At 41.5% G+C, this 21,429-nt stretch overlaps 1 protein-coding gene across 5 annotated transcripts in view; it reads right to left on the bottom strand.

Moving 5' to 3' along the window:
* The window catches only part of MID1 (midline 1), a 400,427-nt gene that overhangs the window by 182,114 nt on the left and 196,884 nt on the right, over nt 1-21,429 (bottom strand). For 2 of the 5 annotated variants that reach the window (XM_019495010.2, XM_019495009.2), the window contains exon 2: nt 13,324-13,401. The exons of the other annotated variants lie outside the window; for them this stretch is intronic. The gene's annotated coding sequence lies outside the window, so the exon portion shown is untranslated. The remainder of the gene's footprint in view (nt 1-13,323; nt 13,402-21,429) is intronic. 5 annotated transcript variants of the gene reach the window in all.

Genomic DNA, 21,429 nt, shown 5'->3' with positions numbered 1-21,429 from the left:
CACCTGCTTCCACCCAGGGCAGACTGCACCATGTTCCCACCTGTACCCGCTCCAGCTCCAGCTGCCTTTCACCCATTCCACACACCCAGTATTATAAGCAGCCACCTGCAAGTGGCTGGGTGGATAGAAAGTGGAGCCCCGCATGCTGGAGCAGGGGCTGCCTGCCTGCAGCTTCCCCCTGCCTAGCTGGGCATGTGGTGTCCAGCACATGTCCCCATGCTACTTGCTACCCAGAGTGGTGCAGCAGGGGTAGGAGGTGAGGGGAGGTGGGGAGAGGAGCTGAGCAGTACCTTGGTAGCTGCAGATACTATGAGAACACCCCCTCTGGGAAGCTGTGAATACTGGCCAGGACTGGGTCTAGGGTGGTGCTCTTGGCGGGTGCAGGGAGGGTGTGGGTGGGAATGCAGCTCAGGCTGCCCTGGGCAGGAGCAGGCAGGGCTAGACCCTATGCAGAATGTCATGGGGGCAGCCACACCTACTCCTGCACTGCCCAGGAGAGCTCTTCTGCACACGCCACCTTCTCCTCCCTTTCCCCCCACCCCCAGCTGGCTCCCAGGATCTAGCATACAGGCAGTGCCCCCACATACATGCGGGCACCCACCCCCTCTCACACCAACCTCCCCCACACACACTATAAAAGAGTAAGACTTTATTTTGAGCTATTATGCAATTGCCTCTATATACGCTACTCAAAAAAACATAAATCAGAACAAAAATTATTATTTGAAATAAAATTAAGATATGTTATAGTAGATGTTAAATTTTTAGTATATGATTTTTTTTTAATTTGTTAAAAATTTGTGTGGTCTATAATTTATTAAAATGATATCTTCTGAGAGATTGTGTGTGTGGGGCCTTCAACAGCTCACCAAAACCAATTAAATGGCCCACCAGCTGAATAACTGCTCATCCTGTCTTGGAACATGGATCAGAAACTTACTGGCATTGGATCCAGACCACAAAGCCAGGGGGGCTTCAGCAGTGTTTGACAGCAGGAGTTTCAGAACTGGGAGTCTTTGCCTACTGGGTAGTGATGGAACAGGCAGCAGTGGTGGACAGGTCCTAGTGCTGGCCCACATGGGCAACTGATGCCTCCTGAGTCAGGGGGGGCACTTCCCCCCCAGCAGCCAGTCAGCAATTGGGGGAGTACCCCCATTGCCAATTGCACCAACCATGGGGGGTCCCCACCACCGGTCACACATGCCAACCCAGAAGTGCCAGCGGTGCTCCCGGAAGGGCCAGGGGCACTTCTCTTGGATCCCCCACTCCCTCACCAGTGCTCTCAGGAGGGGCACCAGTGCTCTTGCCTGCCTCCCCACCCATCGCCTTTAGTGGGGAATGCTGGCTGTCAGGGGGTGCACCAGCACTCTCAGGGGGTGCACATATAACCCTGTGTACCCTCTACATGCCACCACTGCTAGCCCACCTCAAATCCAAGCTAGGTGATTCCAGACTGCCACTAAAATAGGTCATCAAGTGCTGTCTTACAAGTATAAGATACAATATCTTGGTCTGCCACATACACAGTGTTATACTGCACAAGCTCTTCATACTGTCATTAAAGTAACCTCTGGATTTGGTACAGGAGTCTTACCAAAAGTGACATTTTATTAAAGCTCTCTGGAGACTGGTAGAGCTTAATTTCAATAGTAGTACATGTTCTTGGTCCTTTTCGTGACTCACTGAAAGAACTATTGGATAGGTCTTGATTGACATGAATTGATTATAACTGCATCATCAAATGTTAAACTCCCATTACACAAACAGGATGGTATCTTTCTAAACATCAAAATTCAACCAAATGCAAAAGCTCCCCTCACTCACAATACATTGAAACTACTTGTAAGCTCAATCCCCCACCCCCCCCAAAAAGGCTACACTGAACTTAACTATTATAGAAGGGATGCTTTTAACTTTCTTCTCTGATCACTGAAGACATGTGCTCAGTGACTGTGATTTCTTCTTTGTGCTGACTACTTGAAAAATGATGTGTGTATATTTGGGTGTGTATCGGGGGAGGAGTATTAGAACAAGGGTAATGAAAAGGGTGACAGATTCCTAATATGAAAACAGGATATGAGGAACAGCATTGTGCTGGTTCCTGTTTATAAGGCAGGACATAGGTGGCATATGATTGTTCAGGCCATTGAAGAAAACTTCCTTAAAAATGAGATTGTTCATATTTTAGCTTTGCCTATGGTAAATCTTTAGCATAAATAATGCTGAACAGAAATCATATTGCATCACCACTGGGAAAAATATTCTGTATTGAAAATGGTAATAAGTGCTGCTTTAAATCACTTTTAAGCAATATAAGGAGATAGCCAAGAACTGTTCAGTCTTAAATTGAACATAAAGCCTGGGGTTTGCAATGGAATCACAGGGAGTCAGACTTCTAGCTACACTGCTTGAATATTAATACTACCTTACACAATATTTGGGATTAGAGACCAAATCAAAACCTGAAGTACAAATATACTCAAAGATTGGGGAAGTTTAAGTCTCAACTTTGTGTGGTCTTTACTTATGCTTAATTCAAATACTGTATTAATTTTTATTTGTACAAAGTAAAAGTGAACATGAAGATATGCATTTCTCCAAAACAGATGTGTTGCAGTTTGTATTATTCAGATTACATTAATTGATTCTTTGATTCAACGTGTTGGGATCTAGATACCATATTTACTCAAATCTAAGATGACCCTGAATTTAAGATGACCCGCCCCCCCCATTACATTCTATACATGGACAGTTTAAAATTTGTTATAATTTTCCATGTATCAAATCTAATTATTGAGGGGTCTTCTTCAATGTATCCTTCCCACTGCTGCAGCGGGCAGGCAGCTTCGAGGCAGGTGATGTGGAGAAATCAAGCAGCTTGCCCCCTGCTTGTACCTGCCCCCCTGGCCTATCCCCTCACAGCCTTGGCTTTCTCTTTCCCCCCAGCCTCAGTTCCCCACTTCCCCCCCCCCATGTGCTCCCTGACTGTTCTCCAGCCTCTGCTCTCTCCTTTCCCCCCTCCCCAGGTTCGCCTCCCCCTCCCCCCATTTCCCCAGACTCTGTTCCCTGCTTCTCCCCCTACTCTCTGCTCACCCCTTTTCCCCACAAGCTCTGCCTCTCTGCTTCCCACTCTGCCCCACTCCCCAGCATCAGCTCCATCCCTGTTGTAGCCTGGGTACTGAGCATCATTCCAGTCTAGCCCTGTAGCAGCTGTGCAGACCGCACATCACTGCTGTGGGGCTGGGCTGAAGCCATGCTCGCTGCCCCAAGCTATAGTATGGATGGAGTCTGCCAGTGTGGAGCAAAAGTAAGGAGGGAAGGGAGAGGTGCAGACAGGGGAGTAGAGGCTGCATTAGATGGGGAGATGGGAGGAAGAGGCTCCAGGGGGAAGATAGCAAAGTGCAGAAACAGTTGGGGGGGAGTGGGGGGAGGCAGCAGCTGTGGCTATGCCTCTAACTCTGGGCACAGGTTGGAGCCCAAGCTACAACAGCTGCTTGCCCCGACACCACCCTCATACCTGACCTTTGCCACTAGAAGTCCCTCCCTTTGCTCCCAGAAATACTCTTTTTGGGAGGGGGAGTTGCTATCTTCGAACCAGAAAAAAACAAACCATACACTAAAAGTCAAACATCTACTATAACGTATTTTAATTTTATTACAAAACATATTTTTGTCATGATTTGTGTTTGTATAGTATATATACAGGTGATTGCATAATAACTCAAAAATAAAATTTTACTCATGTATATTGTGTGTGGGAGTGTACGTGTCTATATATGGTGGGGAGGTGTGTATGGTGGAGTGTGGGTATGTGTGTGGGGGTGTGTGGCTGTGTATGGGAGGGCAATAGGGTATGTTGGGGGGAGTATATGTGGGGGAGGCAGGATGTGGGTGTGTGGCATTTGTGGGGTGTGAGGGAGGGCATGCAGCTCTGGCCAGCACAGGACATCACTCCCCACCACACACATCCAACTCCCATACTTGCGTACCACTAGAAAGTAGCTCCATGTGCTGGAGCTGGCTACCTTCCCTGCCTCCTGCTGCACAGCTCCTCAACTCCACCAGAAGTAGAGGGGAGCCCCAGCCCCTGCGTCCCTGTGGAGTCCCGGGACCTGCGTGTCAGGGAGCAGCAACAGCAGCCACATCTAGTGCATGGAGTTTCCCCCCAGTGGCATGCAAGTGCAGAAGTTGCATGTGCACGGTGGAGAGCCCCAGTGATAGAGGTGGCCTAGCTGGGTAGCGGTCCTCACTGTGATGTGTAGCACTGGCTGGAGTCATGTGCCGCCGGGCAACAGCACTTACACTGGACATGAGCACCCCGAGTACCCCTGCCTGCTACTGCTGCCACTGTCTGCAGAAGCTGCATGCTATGGGGAGAGTGTGATGGGGTCCTCCCACCCCCTACCCTCTCTCACACCTACACCCTGCCCACCCATGTTCTGTGCTGCCACGGCCCCCCTGGGTAGGAGATGCAATTGGGTATGTTGGCAGGGGTTGTGTATATACGAGTGCCTTGCTTCCACCCTTGTAGGCAGAAGGGCTGGGTGGGGTACTATTAGTTTGTGGAAGCCGTGGGCCTGAAAAAGGTGCCTGGTGGTCCAGATATGGCTCATGGGCCATATTTTGCCTGTGCCTGGCTTAATATGTTGTAGTCATGAATTTTTTAAACATCAGCTCCTTTAACAATTGACCATTAGCTTGGACTGTTAAGGCCTGACCCTTTTCAGTATAACATCAGTTCAGGTCTAGGAAGGAATAGGCTCATACAGTCACAAATGACACATTCTCTTTATTCTTTGACTTCAACTTCAAAATACAATCATGCTGATGTGGAAGCTAATGGGAGGTTTGGCCCTATAAAGGAGCCAAGTTCCTTAATGAGATGTATTGCAGTAATTTATTTTCAGCATATAATCAGGGCAGATGCATCTGAAACTTGAAAATAGGCCCAAATCAATTATTTTTCATGACTCAGCAACTGTATGTACTTGACCAAGACATGCTATAGTCCTTCCTTTCATATACATTTCCTATAGTTTGAGCTTCTCCTTATGAAAACTAATCTACTTTTAAATGACTAAAACATTTAAAAGCATGTAGCTTTGTCTAATAATAACAGCCAATATCCAATAATAATATAATAATAAATAATATAATAATAACCAATATCAGCTTTTTATTTTAACCACAAATGTAGGACCCGATTTATTCCCATTGTAATGATGAATAAAAATTATATGATGAATTTCTCCCCCTCATGCATATGTATGTACACACACTGTCTCCCCAGGTGGGTGGTGGAGGGAACAAAAATAGCACTACAAGATAATATCCTTATAGTCTCCTTTAAATATAAAGCTGGTTGAGTGTACATTTTAATAATTTTTAAAAGTGATAATTGACAGCAGTTGCAACACGCAGTTCATGTAACATTATACAAAATGAATTCAGATTCCCAACACCAAAAGACTGCTGAAGAAAACACCCACAAAGAGACAGGCCTGGTTGATTTATGCTTGGTTTATCTGTTTATTTGTATTTGTCTGACTCTCCACAAATATCCTGGTAATGCATTTTATATTATCTCCCATGTGCATCAAGGACCTGTTAATCTCATTTTCTTTCTCAAGTCCAAATAAAGACAGAATTAATAAACCAATATGAATTGTAAAAATATAAGTACTCTCTGTCTTCCTACAGAGTTGAGGTTTTAATTAATATGATCATTATGGCTGGAAACACTTGATAAACATATAACTCTAATTAATCCCATCAATCACATACTATAGCCTTTTTAAGTAGTAGTGACTTACATGGGTTTAAATTAATACATAATTCCAGGTAACAGAGAAGCCATTCTTTTCCATTTATTAACTCTTCAGCTATCATTAACTCCTCAGTTATCTTGCACTCTCCTTTTGATTTATACTCTTTATCCTTTTTTCTTTCATCTACATTTTGTTGGTGTTGTACACCTGCATCAAGGAAGGACAAGCAAAACCTACTAAAATTATTATTTTATTGTTATTATTAAACAAGTTTCCTAAAGAACAATGTATACCCAGTGAAAAAACAACCCAAAACAAAATGTAATGTCATCTTTTCTTCTAGAACATCTGCTGTTTTCAGCTATGTAAAGGTACTATGATCTCATGAACATTAGAATTGTGCCACATGTAAGAAGAATAGGAAAACAGATTAATCCCAAAGCATTAGGTATTCAGAAAAGTAAAGTTTTAAAAACAATCCAAAATAAAACTTAATATATATTAATGACCTTGAGAAAACTTGGAAAGTCAGTCAGAGCTGGAGGCTGTTTTTACAGCTTGACCTGTTTGCCAAAGTCCCTTAACTAATAGCTGCAATGGACTCATATCATTTACAGATTAGGATATTCTTAACGGAAGAGGAAATTCATCATACCCTAAACCCCATGTTACAGAAGCTTCTTCTAGAGATGTTAACAGATAGATGTTAATATGATAAAGAGAAAACTGACCTATTCAACTTATGCAGATGAAAGACAACTGCTAAATGCAGTAGGACAGTGATTCTGAATCACGATTCACAATTGAAACCCAGGGATTTCTAGCAGGAATCCATAGTGTCAAATATATTCTGATCTGTTGCTCTTTGCAACAGAAGAACTGCTCTATTCATTTTTCCATAGGATAAAAAAGAGTGAAAGCTAAGATCTGGCATTTTCTGAGGGGTTCCTTGAGTCTAAAAAGCAGGCCTTAAAACTAAAAAGTTTGAGAGCCACTCAAGAACGGGCTTTTTGATAGATAAGTGTCTACTCCTTACCACAATAGTAGTAAGTCTACTATAACTTTAGCATGAATGAAGACAATGAAAGTTAGTGTAAAGATAAAGTTATAGGAATGAAAAGTATTTTTGGACGCCAGTAACAATATTCACTATTCTCAGCAGTGGCTAGCCATGTTAGTCAGAAGTCAGGCAAAACATATAATAGGGTTACACCTTAAAGGCATGAGCTTTCATAGGCAACAACATACAAAGTTGGTAGTGGCCTGTGAAACCTCATGCCTCTCTAAATCAGTTACTCCCTAACACAGTACACAGTCAGGCCCCTTACACATAACTGGTTAATTGCACAATACGTTTAGACAGACTACATCTACAGAATAATTATTTCCTAGTAGAAATGGCCATCTAGCTACAAAAATGGCTAACCAGCTACAAAGATGTTTCTTGAAAACTGTAGAATATTTTTATAACTGGTTTCTATCAAGCTTAAAATTTGAGTGTATGGCATGTCACACATCAAATAATGGAGAACACAGCAAAATCTATCATTGCAAGGTACACTGCTCCCTCTCCTACCTAATTGACCACCTGCCTACAAAAGCAACCTGAGATGTGAGCACAGTCCTTATCTATTAAGCACACCCCCATCTCCCCCTTCCCCCCTTCTCTGACCCTGGGGAAAGCCAGAGAATGACCTCCCCAGGTGCAGAAAAAGGTGCTATTCCCTGTCCTCATCTGGACAAAAGCCAGGGAATAACTCCTGGAGCATGGGACCAAGCATGAGGAAAACCCATTCCCCACTGAAGAGCATGGACCAAGGGTCCCTGTGAAAGGATCTAAGTGTAAGGTAAGGGAGGAATTCCCTTTACCTCCAGCACACAGGGAGACACATGGCAACACCCCTTTCCCAGAACAAAGCATGGACCAGGGGTTTCCTCTGTCCCCACAAACTTTGTCAAGAAGTTCCTTGGATGAGAAGAGTCCCCATTCCAGAACTAGAATGGACAGGCCAGGGTAAGTTCACAAAGAAGCCACAGGCCATGACAAACCTTCTCTAGTCTAGTCTGGCTTGATGATGTCAACGTCATTTACACTATTTATCATGCCAAAATTGCAGCTATTGGGATTCATCAACCACTACTTATTCATCTGTAAAACAATTGCAGATGTATCACCTATGTGTTAGGTCAACATATGTTTTGGAGGTGAGCAAGGTCCCTCCTGGCATCTGTTCTCATTTATTTGAAAACTCTCCTAATAGAATAAGAACTCTAAGCACTCTGCTTCACCTACCCAAAGGGATCAGTATGAATTTCATGATTGTAGAAACTAGGGGGAAAAAAAAAAGACTGTGCAACAAAGTGTAGTTTTATTTCTTTTGGCATATAGTGTGTCTTACAAAGAGATTGATGCAAGGAGGGCTTAGCCCTTGCCTGTGTTGTGTAGTACATCCCATTACTTGACAGTTCTTCATCTGCATGGATGTGCAGAGGTGCTGGAATGGCAGCAGTGTGCATTAAAGGGCAGAATCAAGATTGTACAATATTTCCACTCTATAGGTGGATTTATTGCTGTCCCTTCTCTGATCATCAATATTGGCCATTGAGCCACTGGTGAGCTGGAAAGTATGGAGATGATTAAAATCAGTAAAGAGCAAAGGGCTTGGGAAAATACAGGTATTTATATAGACTCATTTAACTTTTACAAGTTATATGCATTTAAAGGTTTTCTTTTAAAAGTCCAAACATAAAATATGAAAATACTCATGTAGTAAAATACTGCAGGCTTTGAGTAATACAGCATGGTATATCTCAGAGGGAAGGTAATAAGTGGCAATGAAAATGACAGGCAAATCAGATCATTTTTGTTCTTTTAATTTTTTTCTTCCAATTTTGCCATGCTGTAAAAGTCCCTTTCTATAAATCATTCAGGGACCTGTAGACAGTGTGGACTTGATCTTCAGTACCAACCCAAAATATTGACAAAAGCAGTGGGGGTTGCAAGTACTCAGGTGTTTCAGGAAATGTCCTGGGTTCTTTCTATTAAAATTTCTGTATAAAATGGAGAGGACAGGGAGCCACATGTATTGCATAACAGCAATTCTGTTGGCATTCCAAGCCCAGAGATAACATTATATGTTTTGGAGATATATGGACCGCTATTTGATTGGTTGCACATTTATGAAAGCATTCTGCACCACAAGTAAAAGATGGGTGGCTGGGGCACTTCTAAAAATGGGAAGGGTTAGTTTAACAACTTAGGGATCCAAGAGGATAGAACCCCCCTTCCACGTCTAAACATTTAGTGGTTGAATAAAAGCCCAAAATTTTGTCCTCCTCTATGACTATAGCTCTGAAAAAAAATCTAAAAAGCAAAATCCCAAATAATGTGAGGATAACCATAACTATATTTTTTGTAAACTCATCACTGAAAAAGTTTTACTCATCTCTATTAATGAGTGTCCAGCTGACAGATCTCTAGTAAGGTCATGTGGCAGCACCTGATGAGGCTAGACCCTTGGCTAATATAAACCGTCCTTGCTCTGCTGATGTTAAAGGAGCAACAATAGTTTGCAGCTTCTGAGGATCTGGCCCTACCTGAATAGGCTAAAAGTGATTAGAACAGATGCTGTTGACATGCAGTTTTGAAATAATGACTGGAGTTGGATGGCAGTGGCAAGGCAACTGGTTCTTAGACACTCTCTGATGGTGTGGATTGGCTAGCCCCTGGCAAAGAAGGGGTAAAAGGGAGCTGCTGGGCCAGGTTGGCCCCGCCCCAGCATGCTTGCAGCCAGTGCCAAGCCTGGAGGAGCGTTATAAAAGAGCGGAAGCAGGCTTAGAGAGGAAAGTCAGTGCTGACTGAGCTGGGCTTCAAGTTAGACATCCAGTGAGCCCCGTGGATTTCTTGGGTGTGAATGCTCAGAGAGGTTGCAGCATGGGGACTAAGGAGCTGCCCCAGTGCCCCATTATACTTTCAAACAAAGAGAAATAAGATTATAGAAGAGAGAAGAGCATCTGAATGGCAAAGGCCTCTTGAAAAAGTGTTATTTCTGGATTAATGAAGCATTAAAATAACTGTATTTAGAGCTGGCAGCTGGATTATCCATCTCTGATATTGCACATGAAACGTTATGGGTACTTGCAATGCTCCACACACAAGACCATAATCCAAAAGTGGCAGCAGCTGACACATCCCAGAAGCTTAAGGAAATGGATATGTTGGGAACCCAGGTGCAAAATGGTGTACTTTGTAGTACAAATGCAGAATTTCATGACAATTTGGGAAAAAACAAAATTACAAATCAGCAGTAATACTGCAAAATGTATGACATTCTCTTTGGGATGAATTAAAAGTCTAAAAATCTAAACCCCAAGTCATATCTTTGAGGTGGAAGTCTGTTAGAAGAACTCTGATCTCTTACTTGTACTGCTGGGGCATGTCCCCACATGCAAGAGTGCATTTCCAGGGGCACAAAAAGCAGAGGCACACATTTGTGCCACTGCTTTGTGCCACAGGGCATGCCACTACATGTGCACTCTAGCGCATGACAAATTGGCCCAGGTGGAGTAGGGAAGGCTTTGGCCAGCATCTGTGCTGGCCCTAGCAGCCTTACCTGGGGTCCTGAGGACCTCATGGGGTAGCAGCAGTGCCAGGCTCAGTTTCTGGTGGTGCACACTGCTGCCACATGCACTATACTGCTTTTACAACATGTCTTTTGTTGTTGTTTTTTTCCAGGACATCCTGGTATCAAATTTTGAAAAGTTGCGTGTTCACGGTGAGTGGTTTGTGGCACCAGAAACAGGTCTGAGGTACTGCAAACCTCATGTGCACACTTGCCTGTACACCCTGGATTTTAGCCATCACTCATGTTCTGAGATTTTTTTCATATTGCTAACTTGTATTTAGTAAAACCTTCATTTCTTCCTCACTTTTGAGGAATGGATATATAACATATGCAGTTGAAGGGAAGAAAGAAAAAAAAAGGTTTTGTGGCATCCTGTTTAGTTCTATTAAAATGTATGTGTTTTAAGGACTTTAGACTCTGTGTGCTTCAGGTAATCTGAGGTAAATCTATAAGACTAAATCCCTCCATCAACAGCAGTGTTACATTTACTGTTCAAGCAGCTGACTTCGCTAGCAACTCAGTGAGCTGATCTATTGTCTATAATCAGAAACTGGTGTATTTTCTCCCCATTAACATGGATGTGATTTGCAAGAAAGCCTGGGAGATGAAACATCTTAGGAGTCATGTGTGATTTTTAAAAGTAACAGCACAGACATCGCTTAAATCTTTAATGCTAGAAGAAGATTTAGAGCTAGGGGCAATAATTCTTCATTTTTTAGAGGTGAACTAAAAGATGAACTCTTTATTTCCACATTTAGAGGGTCAAATAGAAGCTGAAATCTATTGAAAAATGACACAATCAAAATACATGAAAAGAGCATGTTATTGTATCATCGGTGCTAAATTCTGACACACAAAGCATCTACTTGAAGAAGTGCACACCATGCATCTGGGGAAAAAGAGAATTAAAATGTCCACCAAGTGCTTCCTCAGCAGTACCTCACTAGTACTGCTTCTGTTATTACTTCAATGATAAACCCTGCCTCATTTCAAAGTTTACCATTTATTGTCCAGCGTTGACATTTTGTTTCAGTCTTGCTCTCTCCAGGGTATATTGATAATGGTGTAGTCGCCTTGGGAGGAACTCAGAAATTATGGTGGTGGGACTAGCTGTAAATTACTGAAGGGAGCTTTGTTCTCTCTCACAAGGCCTGGAAACTTTCACTTCTCTTCTCCTCCCTCTTTTTGAAAATCGGCTACCCAAACATTAGCTATCCACACACAAACCCTCCTCTTCTTCACCCCCTGGGTGCCCCATCCCCACAACTTGGCATATAAACATCCAGAAGTAATTCTCTGGATGGGTGATCTTTGATCACTATCCCAACCGGCAGCACCAAGGGTTAAACTGTGATCCATTTGAGCAATGGCTTTATATATATTAGGCCCCCTAGGGTGCTGAATTGTAAAACTTCTTTCTTCTGCTATGTATACTCTGTATCTTGAAAAAAAAAACAATTGCTGATGTTTACGCTACACAGTTTGTCATCTATATTTGGTTACAGAAATGGGATTTAACTGCCATATAACATTTCAAAATCAGTTATAGAAGCTCTCTCAGAACTTAGCTCGGAGGGACTGGATTCATGTTTTTTAATTAGCATGACTTATTTTCATTACTACTATTATTTTAAGGTTAAAATTTAATTTACTCCATGGAACACTTTATGGAGCTAAAGAATGAGTCATGCTGCTCTACCATTCCTATTCTGGCCACAGAACAAGTCAGATGTAAGTACTGCATGAAGGATCAAGTTCTTCTTAATCTACAGCATCTCATATAATAATATGCTACCTGGCCGGTTTTGATACTTTTCACAAAGCACTGCAAAGTCACTTGTAAAAAACTTTTACCTTAATGCATGTTCTCCTCCCAAAGGATTTCTCTAAAAACAATACAAAAAGCTTTGCTGTATATAATGCAAACATCGGTATAGTTTACAGTCCATAGGAATTAAGGTATAAAAGGAAAGCATTATGTTGGATTCCGTTAGAGCCAAGCATACAGTGAAAACTCTTTGCATGCAATTCCGTAAATGTCCTTCAGTCCTGACCTGACAATGCCCCCCCTATTTCTGCTATGGGCTTTTGCTATGTCCAAACCACTAACTGTGCTGAACTGTGCTGTGGTCCTAAACTGAAACCACTGAGCTTGTTTCAATTGCCAACTAAGTCCCATTACAAACCTAGGACTTCAGAGGTGAAAGAAAATGTGGAGACCAAATATGCAGCATTGCTTGCTTTGCATCTTGCATGAGCCAAGAAGGTTGAGCTTTTATGAAGAGAGAAAGTGAATATTTTATTTTAACATATAATGGTGCCAGGATTTTATGATCCACACACAGAATATACAGGACTTTTATAACAGCAGGGGAAGCATGTTCCATTTACCACTTATTTTACTATAAAGAAGCTTGATATATAGACGCTACTGTTCAAATAAGAGTCTGCATTACTAAGATGCATAGCTTTGAGTTATGCACATGCTTGTGGTCATGAGGTATGAATTAAAAGGAACTGGCAGTTCCTGGAAACCAGAGTACATTGAATGAGATCTTACAAGATGTTGAAGACCTTTGACTTTTCATTCAAGTCAATGTGAGCATTGTAGTTGACTTCAGCAGGGACAAGACTGGGTCCTTTGTTTGAAAAAAGGGAAGATGAGACTCAGACTAATCATGTTTTTTGTTGGCAGTGGTAGTTCTTTTTTGTCGTAACCATGTTTAGAACCATAAGGTACTGAGAAGGCTTACTCTACATAATGAATGCTTTCTTGTTGGTCAAACCTAAAATGGTGGTAAAAAAAAATACCACAAGAGATTCTTGATGTGAACAAACTACAGGCGAGGCTAAACATTAAGACTTAGGTGTCTATTTAGGAATCTCATCATCTGGCATGATTTTCAGATACCCTTTTAAACTGCATTCACCTGAATGGAGTTGCTCAGGTCTGACATCTTTGTAATGGAGGGCAGAATTTATCAATGACTTGCTGCACTGAATCATTCCTGTGAATAAAATAGAATTCATTTGTTAAGTCTCTGAACAATACCAATTAAAAAGGCGTGAAGCTTGATGTCTCCTTCCACTAAACTGGTGCCTGTTTTGCTGCAGCATTTGTGACAAATAGAAATTTTTGCCACATTTTTCCCACATTCTCAAGTATCATGGCTAATCTACCACTGTATTGTTTCATGGACAAAGTCTAGAAATTAAAATTATACAAATAAGATATGGTAAAGGCAATTTAAAATTAGTACAAAACATAATTGCACAGTAAATGTCTCACATAAATGCAGCCAGTTAGTTCATATATTAGCAGTGATCATTTATTGTTGCTGACAGAGAGAAATTGGTATAACATTAAGTGAATATTTTATTTATGTTACAGAACAACACCACATTATTACAGAAGCTAACTTTAAAAAACATATTTTGGGGATAGATCAGTTTCTTTGCTTGTTAACATTAACAATTATCCTTTTATCTTCCTCTCTGCCCATCCCAAAAACACTACCATTGGTACCAAATGCATATGGATGGAGTTGAGGGGATCATGCTGATGTGGCTAATAACAAGGAGCAGCCTTCTTGTTTAAGGGAGCATGGAAGAATTCAAATGAGCCAGTGGGAGACCAGTACATGTATCCTAGATTCTTTGTAGGCTCCCTTGTCTGCCTGGATACTGCTGACAGCTGCCAAGGGCACAGGTCAGTGGTGACTGGTTGACCCACATCCCTCCTCCCCACAACATCCCCCCCTTCTCTCTCCCTCCCTTTGTGAGACAGCAGACCCAGAGTATGTCTCTTATCTTTTCAAGCCTATCAATTTCCCTTCTAGCAGCCCCCAATAGATCCCTACCCCTCTGACCCCAGTGATGGAACCAGTGCCCCAGCAAGTCAGGTGAATCTGGTCAGGGTCAGGTACTGGTGTGTTGGGTATTGGCAGGTTGAAGTGGAGTACTGGTGGGTTGGATGCTGGGAATGGCAGGGGCAAACCAGTCTGTGTTGGTGGGGAGGCAGGGAAAGAGGTTGGGGGCTGTGACTGGATACAAGGAAGCAGGGTCTGGCAGGCCTGCCCCCATCCTGTACCAAAACAGCAGTAGACATGACCTCTGCCACTTCCAGAGCCTACCAACTGCACCCCTCTTGCCCTGCCCCCACTCACATGGACCAACTTTTCAGGTAAGGTCTGGGGGTGTAGACCAGAGGGCTCAGTGAACAGCAGTGACAGGCCGGTCCGTATTGGGGGAGGGGTCTCAAGGAATGGTGGAGGTGGCGCCAGACTGGTTCAAGGGGGTTGTTGGCAGGTCAGAGGTCTGCTATGTTGAGTCAGTTTCTCCTTCCTGCTTTAAGTTGGGAGGACTAACCACTGCAAAGCCAAGGAGCTATGGAGAAAAAACTGACTTCTCAGCTCTGAAGCTAATAGGGGGAGAGGCTGGCTTTGCAACTCAACCAGAGCAGTGGAGTCCAGCTGAGTCACAGACCATCTTCCTTAAGCAGGGTAGATGGGGAAAAATGTACACTGGGATGCTAGAGGGCAGTGCAGAGGATTTTATTGGAGAGGTAAGTATACAAGTAGAGTTTCTACTGGAGAAATGAATATAAGAGGCCACTTCCACTTCATCAGAGGTGGTAGACATTTCTTGCAGACTTGTTATTTTTGACTTGGTATAAACTCTTTGAAAGCTTTTGCACTTTGGGTTTCTGCCAAAGGAATTGTAGAAATTCCACTGGTAGAAATAATATTTTATGCACACTTAGGTCCCACTTGTCTTATAAAAGTGGCTCCAGGAGGAAGTGTGTCTGTTCCTGCCCAGTATGATTCAAATGCTGATTCTACATTTGAGCATAAGATGCAGGAGATGAGTGGCAGTGGCTGAAGCAAGAAGGATATTAGCTGGGAGATAAGAACTTTATAGGGTCCACTGGTATTAGACACCAAGTCAGGAGGATACTACTCTTACACATAACACAGGTAGTGTAAGAGTTACTTTATAGCTATTATGGTCCAGAAATTATGAGAGAGGCAAGAATTTCTTAGGGTGATATCTTTTAGTGCACCAAATATGTAGTTGGGATGAAGTTAGACAAGCTTTTGAATGTCAGACATTCTTCCTCAGGTCTTCCTTCCTGGAGGTCTCCTGAGGAAGAAAAGCTTACATTTGAAAGCTTATCTAACTTTATCCCAACTACATATCTGGTCCACTAAAACATATCACCCTAAGAAATCCTTGCCACATACCCACAGGTATTTCAACTTGGATACACTATTACAGATTGAAAACTACTTTTCAGATTTTACTAAAGGTCTTTGCCATACATAGATTCTCTTTTGGACTGTGGTGGATGTTTTCCTGAATTGTCATGGGGCTCAAGGCCTTGGAATGGCATGGGCTAGAAAAGCATGGATCTAAGTTGGGTGGATAGGGGTAAGCAAGTTGGCAACAGATCCAGGACAGCTACCATGTTCCTCCTTTCACTGCTTCCAGTATAAATAAGTTGACATTTTCAGAAATAACTAGTGATTGTGGACATGCCCATTTTTTTTTAAATCCAGTTTAAGATAGCTCAGATTTTAAAGAACAGTTATCTAACCTGGTTTTCAAAATGTGTCAAGTCTTTGGTCACTAGTCCCTCTTGAAAATGTAGGCTGTTCACGCCAAACATTATCTTATGTTGTATAAATGCCAATAAAATTGCAGCTACTTGGTAAAAAAATACCTATTGTTTGAATCTTTCCTCACTGGGCTATGACATCTGCAATACTCAGTAATCCACTACTTCCTTCCTGAATCTAGGGCTTGCTTCTCCCCCACCCCTTTCCATCTCCAAAGTTCTCAGCTGAATAATTGGCGTATGATGTATGTATTTCTTCTAAATGTTACTCTAATGATTTGAAGTCTGACTTTTTTTCCTAGCCAGAGTTGCATGATAGGCTCCATATTTTCCTTCAGTATAATTCTGTTTAAATATTAAAATAACAAAGCCTAAATGGAAAATAAAATTACAATAACAGTGAATATAGATCTGTGCTGTCAACCATTCCTTAGAGCCTTTACACTTTGCATGGCTCATTACACAGCAAACATTTCCAGTTTTCTTGTGGCTGGGCTGAGTGTATGCTGTTCCTACAAACTATTCTTTCAAGGATCATATCAATCCCTTTTTTCCAGATTAAAAAACAGCAAGCTGCTACATAGATTGTAGTAAATCCAGCAAATCGTTTCAATCAAATAGCAAATGAAGTTAATGGGTAAGAGTAAATATAAAAGTAGTCTGAATATAAAATACCTGTTGCTCTTTCTGTAAGTGTTCATCATTCTAATACACTAATGTATTTATTCACAAGGAATTGCATACCTCTGGTTGAATTACAACATTTTAATAGGGAAATGCGTGCTACTACAGCATTAGTTAAGGCACAGTATCTTTTATAGTTCTCTTCAGTGGTATCTTTTGAATTAAAGGAGCTGTACTTTAAATGGATGCCTTGGAGGTTGTGGAATGAAGTCTTTTGGGCCCCAATGGGGCTGAGCAACAAAGCCCTAAGAAAGAAGTTAAAGGGATTAGCATTAACACTTCCAAGCATTAGCACTGCTCTTTCAGCACTCTCAGTCCTTTCTCTGACTAGATCTGTCCTTCACTATTTTTATGTTACATTAAATATCTTAAGCTATTCCTTTACTGTATTTAGTTTTGCCTTCATCTTTTCCCGTCTTCTGCTTCTCACGACACTTATGCTGCTTACATCTCAGCATGAATCCATCTCCATGCTCTCTTTAACCTACCAAAACCTGGCCCTGCTAGCTTTTGCCTGGTGTTAGGAGAACTCTTCTCATGCTCTGATGAACAGGAAGCAGTGCTCCAATCTAAGGAATTTTTGTATAACTGAAGCTGGAGATATGGGCACAAATATATTTAGGGAGTGATACAGTGGTGCTCCAGCAAAGGCACAAAGACACAAGAGGACTATTCTGGACTCTCTATGCTTGCCATTAATTAAGGCTACAAATCATAAAAATACTACACAAATAAAAGCTGTACAATTCATGTGGCTGGCTGAATCAACAAATAGAAATGATAATAATATTAAGTGCATTTCATTTATTAGGCATTTCATTCTCATAATATTTCATGCTTCTCATGTAAACAAGAAAACCCCAGCAGAAGAAATGCAAAGACTACAATCTGTGCACTTAAAATATATAATTAAGTTATAACTATGCTGAATTAATAAACGTTTAAAAAGGCACAAACTCCTGAGATTTTATAGAGTGAGGAAAGAGCATTCCATGATCTTAGTACCATGTGAAAAGCAGATTAACATTGTTCCCCACTGCTAACACCACAGCTTGAGCAATTCTTACCCTCTAAAAAAGAAGCTCCTTGAACAGTCCAAGCCTGTATCAAGAAGTGAAAAAGGAAATTCAAACATCTTAAATGGCACTTTTGATCCTCACTTGCTCTATTCTAGATACTGAAGCATACATGGGTCATGTTCACCCTATATAATTCCACTAAAACATATTACATATGGGCCCTAGAAGCTTGCAGTACCACACTTCACCTAATCTTGATTAGTCACATTCTACACCAGTGGTCACAAACCAGTGGATCTTGATCCACCGGTAGATCTCGGAGCCTCTTGGAGTTGATCTGAGGCTGGGGTTGAAGGCTGAGTGCCCGCGTGCATACATTCACCCGCCCCAGCTCAGCAGGTCAGTCCATGGGTGAGGGAAAGGGCAGGAGCTAGATCAAGGCCCCTGTGGTGAGGGACAGTACCACAGAAGCAGGAGCAGGGGTAAGTTGAGCAGTGCCCCAGCTGGGTAGGACGTACCTGCTGGGGAGGTAATTAAAATCTTTTTCTTTTTTTGCAAAAATCTTGTTGGTCTTATAAAACATATTACCTCTACCATGAGCCCTGATTGCTTTTTCCTCTAGATCAATATGGTTACAACCTAGATACCTGACCTCTTAAAAATAAGTACATTTTTATGAACACAATTAACAAGGGTTGACAAAATAGGTAGTATTGGAACATTTAATCTCTTGCTCTCAAAAGTGTGTTTTATTTATACATACAGATCCATAGGTGCTTTTAAATTATAAAGCAATTAAATTTATCTCTGATCAAATCCCATTAATACCAATTTGGTGCAAAGTATGCAAAATGCACATTATTATTATGGGAAAATATACATCTGGCAGTTCCATGTGTTAATATTTACTGCTTTAAAAAGAAACTAATTTTTTTAAATTAATGAAAAATAATCTGAGAGTTTTATCAAGCTCGCATGAATGTTTTCAGCAGTACTAAATGTCCACTAACTCCATGAAAAATGTGGTTCATACTAGGCAGACCTACATAAGATGCTAACTGTGCAGTAGCTTAATAATACTGTGCAGTAGTGCATCACAGCACAAACAGTGCTAATAACTACTGTCCAGTATTATTAGGCCAGAGTGCAGTAGCATCACTAAAAAGGCATTTGCCAGAGCTACTGTGCATTAATGAACAGGTAGACATGTCCACTGAATCAAAAATCCTTCAAATTTTAACTGTATTAGAGGTAGCAGGTGCTGCTAAAACAGTAATAAAATATCTCTGTACTAGAATTATATTCTCAAATTCCAGAAATTATGAATGTGTTATTCATTATTTGCATTACATTTTCTAACTCTTCTTAGGTTAAAATCATATTTTAAAGGTTGATAAGCTGTCATTGTCAAACATTTAAAGGCTTACAATTGCTTTCTTCCACAGGATAAAACTGAAGTAAAGTTTCACAGTTTACCACAAGACTCAACTTATATTTCATTCTATATATTAGCTCTCAGACAGTAAGCACAGATGTTAAAGACCAGCTGTACTAGCTTATATGGTGAAGGGCCTTATCCTGCATCCCATTTTCACATATCCGGTTCCTTTAATGCCAAATGAATAAAGAACTGCAGAATAAGACCAAGAGGTCTGAAACCCAGTTAATAAGTCTATAAGTGCCATGTGTTTTTCAACTATGAGGTTAATTGAAATCTTTTTGTATGGCATCATGAAAACAAACTCTGTAATACATTGGTTCAGATCAAAGTTTTGATCATTCCCAATGATCTACTCCTATGGGTTTTAACTGCATTACAAAAGAGAAAACTCTTCACTGACACTTCATCAAATCACTATTTTTTTTTTTTAAGTTAGGGTTCCCAAAAGGCCAATTTAAATTTCCTTTGCAAGCGTTTCCTGACATCTTCCGTTGTCTTCCTTTTAAAGATGACAGCTGAACTGCTTTTATGTTGCTTTTGAAGCCAACATTAATGGCATGTAAAATGTACCTGGATAGGTATTATCACAGTGTAATCTTATTAGAGAACATCTAAGTATAAACACTCTGAACAAGTTTGCCTCCCAGAATAGCTTACTAGCATACCTAGTGCTGCACTAAAGCAAGTTACACCACTTCCACTTCAGGGTTTAGTGCACAAGACAGGCATAATGCAAATCTGTGGGCATGTCTACACATGAATAAATATACTTTTCTTAAGGCACATTAAATTTAGTACCTCCAATGTGAGGTACTAAATAAATGTGTGTTAGGCTGCGCTAAGCAAAATCTGCATTTCACAAAGCTCAAGCTGCCTCAGCACAAGATAATTTCCTGCCCAAGAGAACTTCCCATCAACCCCAGACTCCTGTGAAATATGAAATATCATAACCAGAAGGAAACATAATTCTACATCCTACTTGACACCAAGAACACTAAGGTAAACACTGTTCTAACTTTTATCTAAGCCTAATTTGCACAAAATGAACTACTTCAACCAGGAGATCTTACTAGACTTTCAGTTCTCCTCTGAAATATGAATTTTCATTTCCATCTAGGAGCAATTTTACAATCTTTGCATTCTCCTATGTCTGAGAAAGGGTGATTGTTAGGCCTGTGCAAAGTGGCTAGTATTCGCTTCAGTTTTGGATTCAGCTAATTTGGGGGACAGTGATTCAAATCACTCTCCCAAATTGATTAGGCCAAATTGGCTGAATCTCTGAATCAAATAGGCCCCATCCCCTGCCCTCTCTCCCATCTCTGCCCAGCCATAGTGTCCTGTCTCTTTAAAAAAGAACAAAAAAAACCCTCACTTACCAGAGGCTGCCAGGCAGGGGAACAATCCCTGCTGCATCCCACTGCCCCATGCTGCATGGGGGGCTTTGTCAAAAGCCCCCATCCCCTATCCACTCTCCCACCAAGCTCCAGCAGCCTTTTCTTAAAAAAAAAAAAAAAAAAAGCTTCGCACTCACTGAGTGCTGCCAGGTGGGAGGCGATTCCTGCTGCCCCTCACTGCTCCGTGCTGTGTGGGGAGCTCCGCTATGGGCCCCCAAAGGCCCCAACAGTTGCTGCAGCAACCAGTGAATGCAGGGCTTTTTTTTTTTTTTTTTTTTTTTTTTTTTTTAAGAACCAGGAGCTGGGGCCAGGCAGGGCAGCCATTCACATGGCTGGTAGAGCAGGTGGGAGTCAGGGCCCCTCCCCATGATCCCCTCCCCTCTCTTTCAGCTCCCCCGCCCCCCCCACACCTACAAGCACAAAGTCCAGATCCAGCTCCCTGCAGTGGCAAGTGGGGACTGCCCGAATCTCCAAAGCTCCCCAAATCTTTTCTGAATCAATTAGGAGAGCTTCATATTGATTCAGACCTTTTTATTCATCTCCCAATTTGACTCAAATTTGGAGTTTTGGCCACCAAAGCGGGCCGAAACTCCTCCAAATTGAATCAGTACCTGACGCTTTGCACAGCCCTAGTGATTGTGCCCAAAAGCCTGTAAAGAAAGACTTTTTTTTTTCAAATATCTAGTTGGTCTAATAAGATTATCACCTCTGCCACGAGTTCTGATTTCTAGTAGCAAAAGTGCATGCTTTTTTATTCATGCTTAATGTGCAGTAGCCTATTTTACTGCATATTAGCATAGCTTTTTAAGCTATGCTTAATTGCACTGTAAAATAGGCTACTGAGTATTAAAGTGCACGAGCAGATGTATGCTTTGTTTTGC

This window comes from Alligator mississippiensis, chromosome 1 (genome assembly GCF_030867095.1).
Source record: "Alligator mississippiensis isolate rAllMis1 chromosome 1, rAllMis1, whole genome shotgun sequence".
NCBI classification, from domain to species: domain Eukaryota; kingdom Metazoa; phylum Chordata; order Crocodylia; family Alligatoridae; genus Alligator; species Alligator mississippiensis.
The sequence above is the reverse complement of the archived record's forward strand: the minus strand, read 5'-3'. Positions and strand labels throughout refer to the sequence as shown.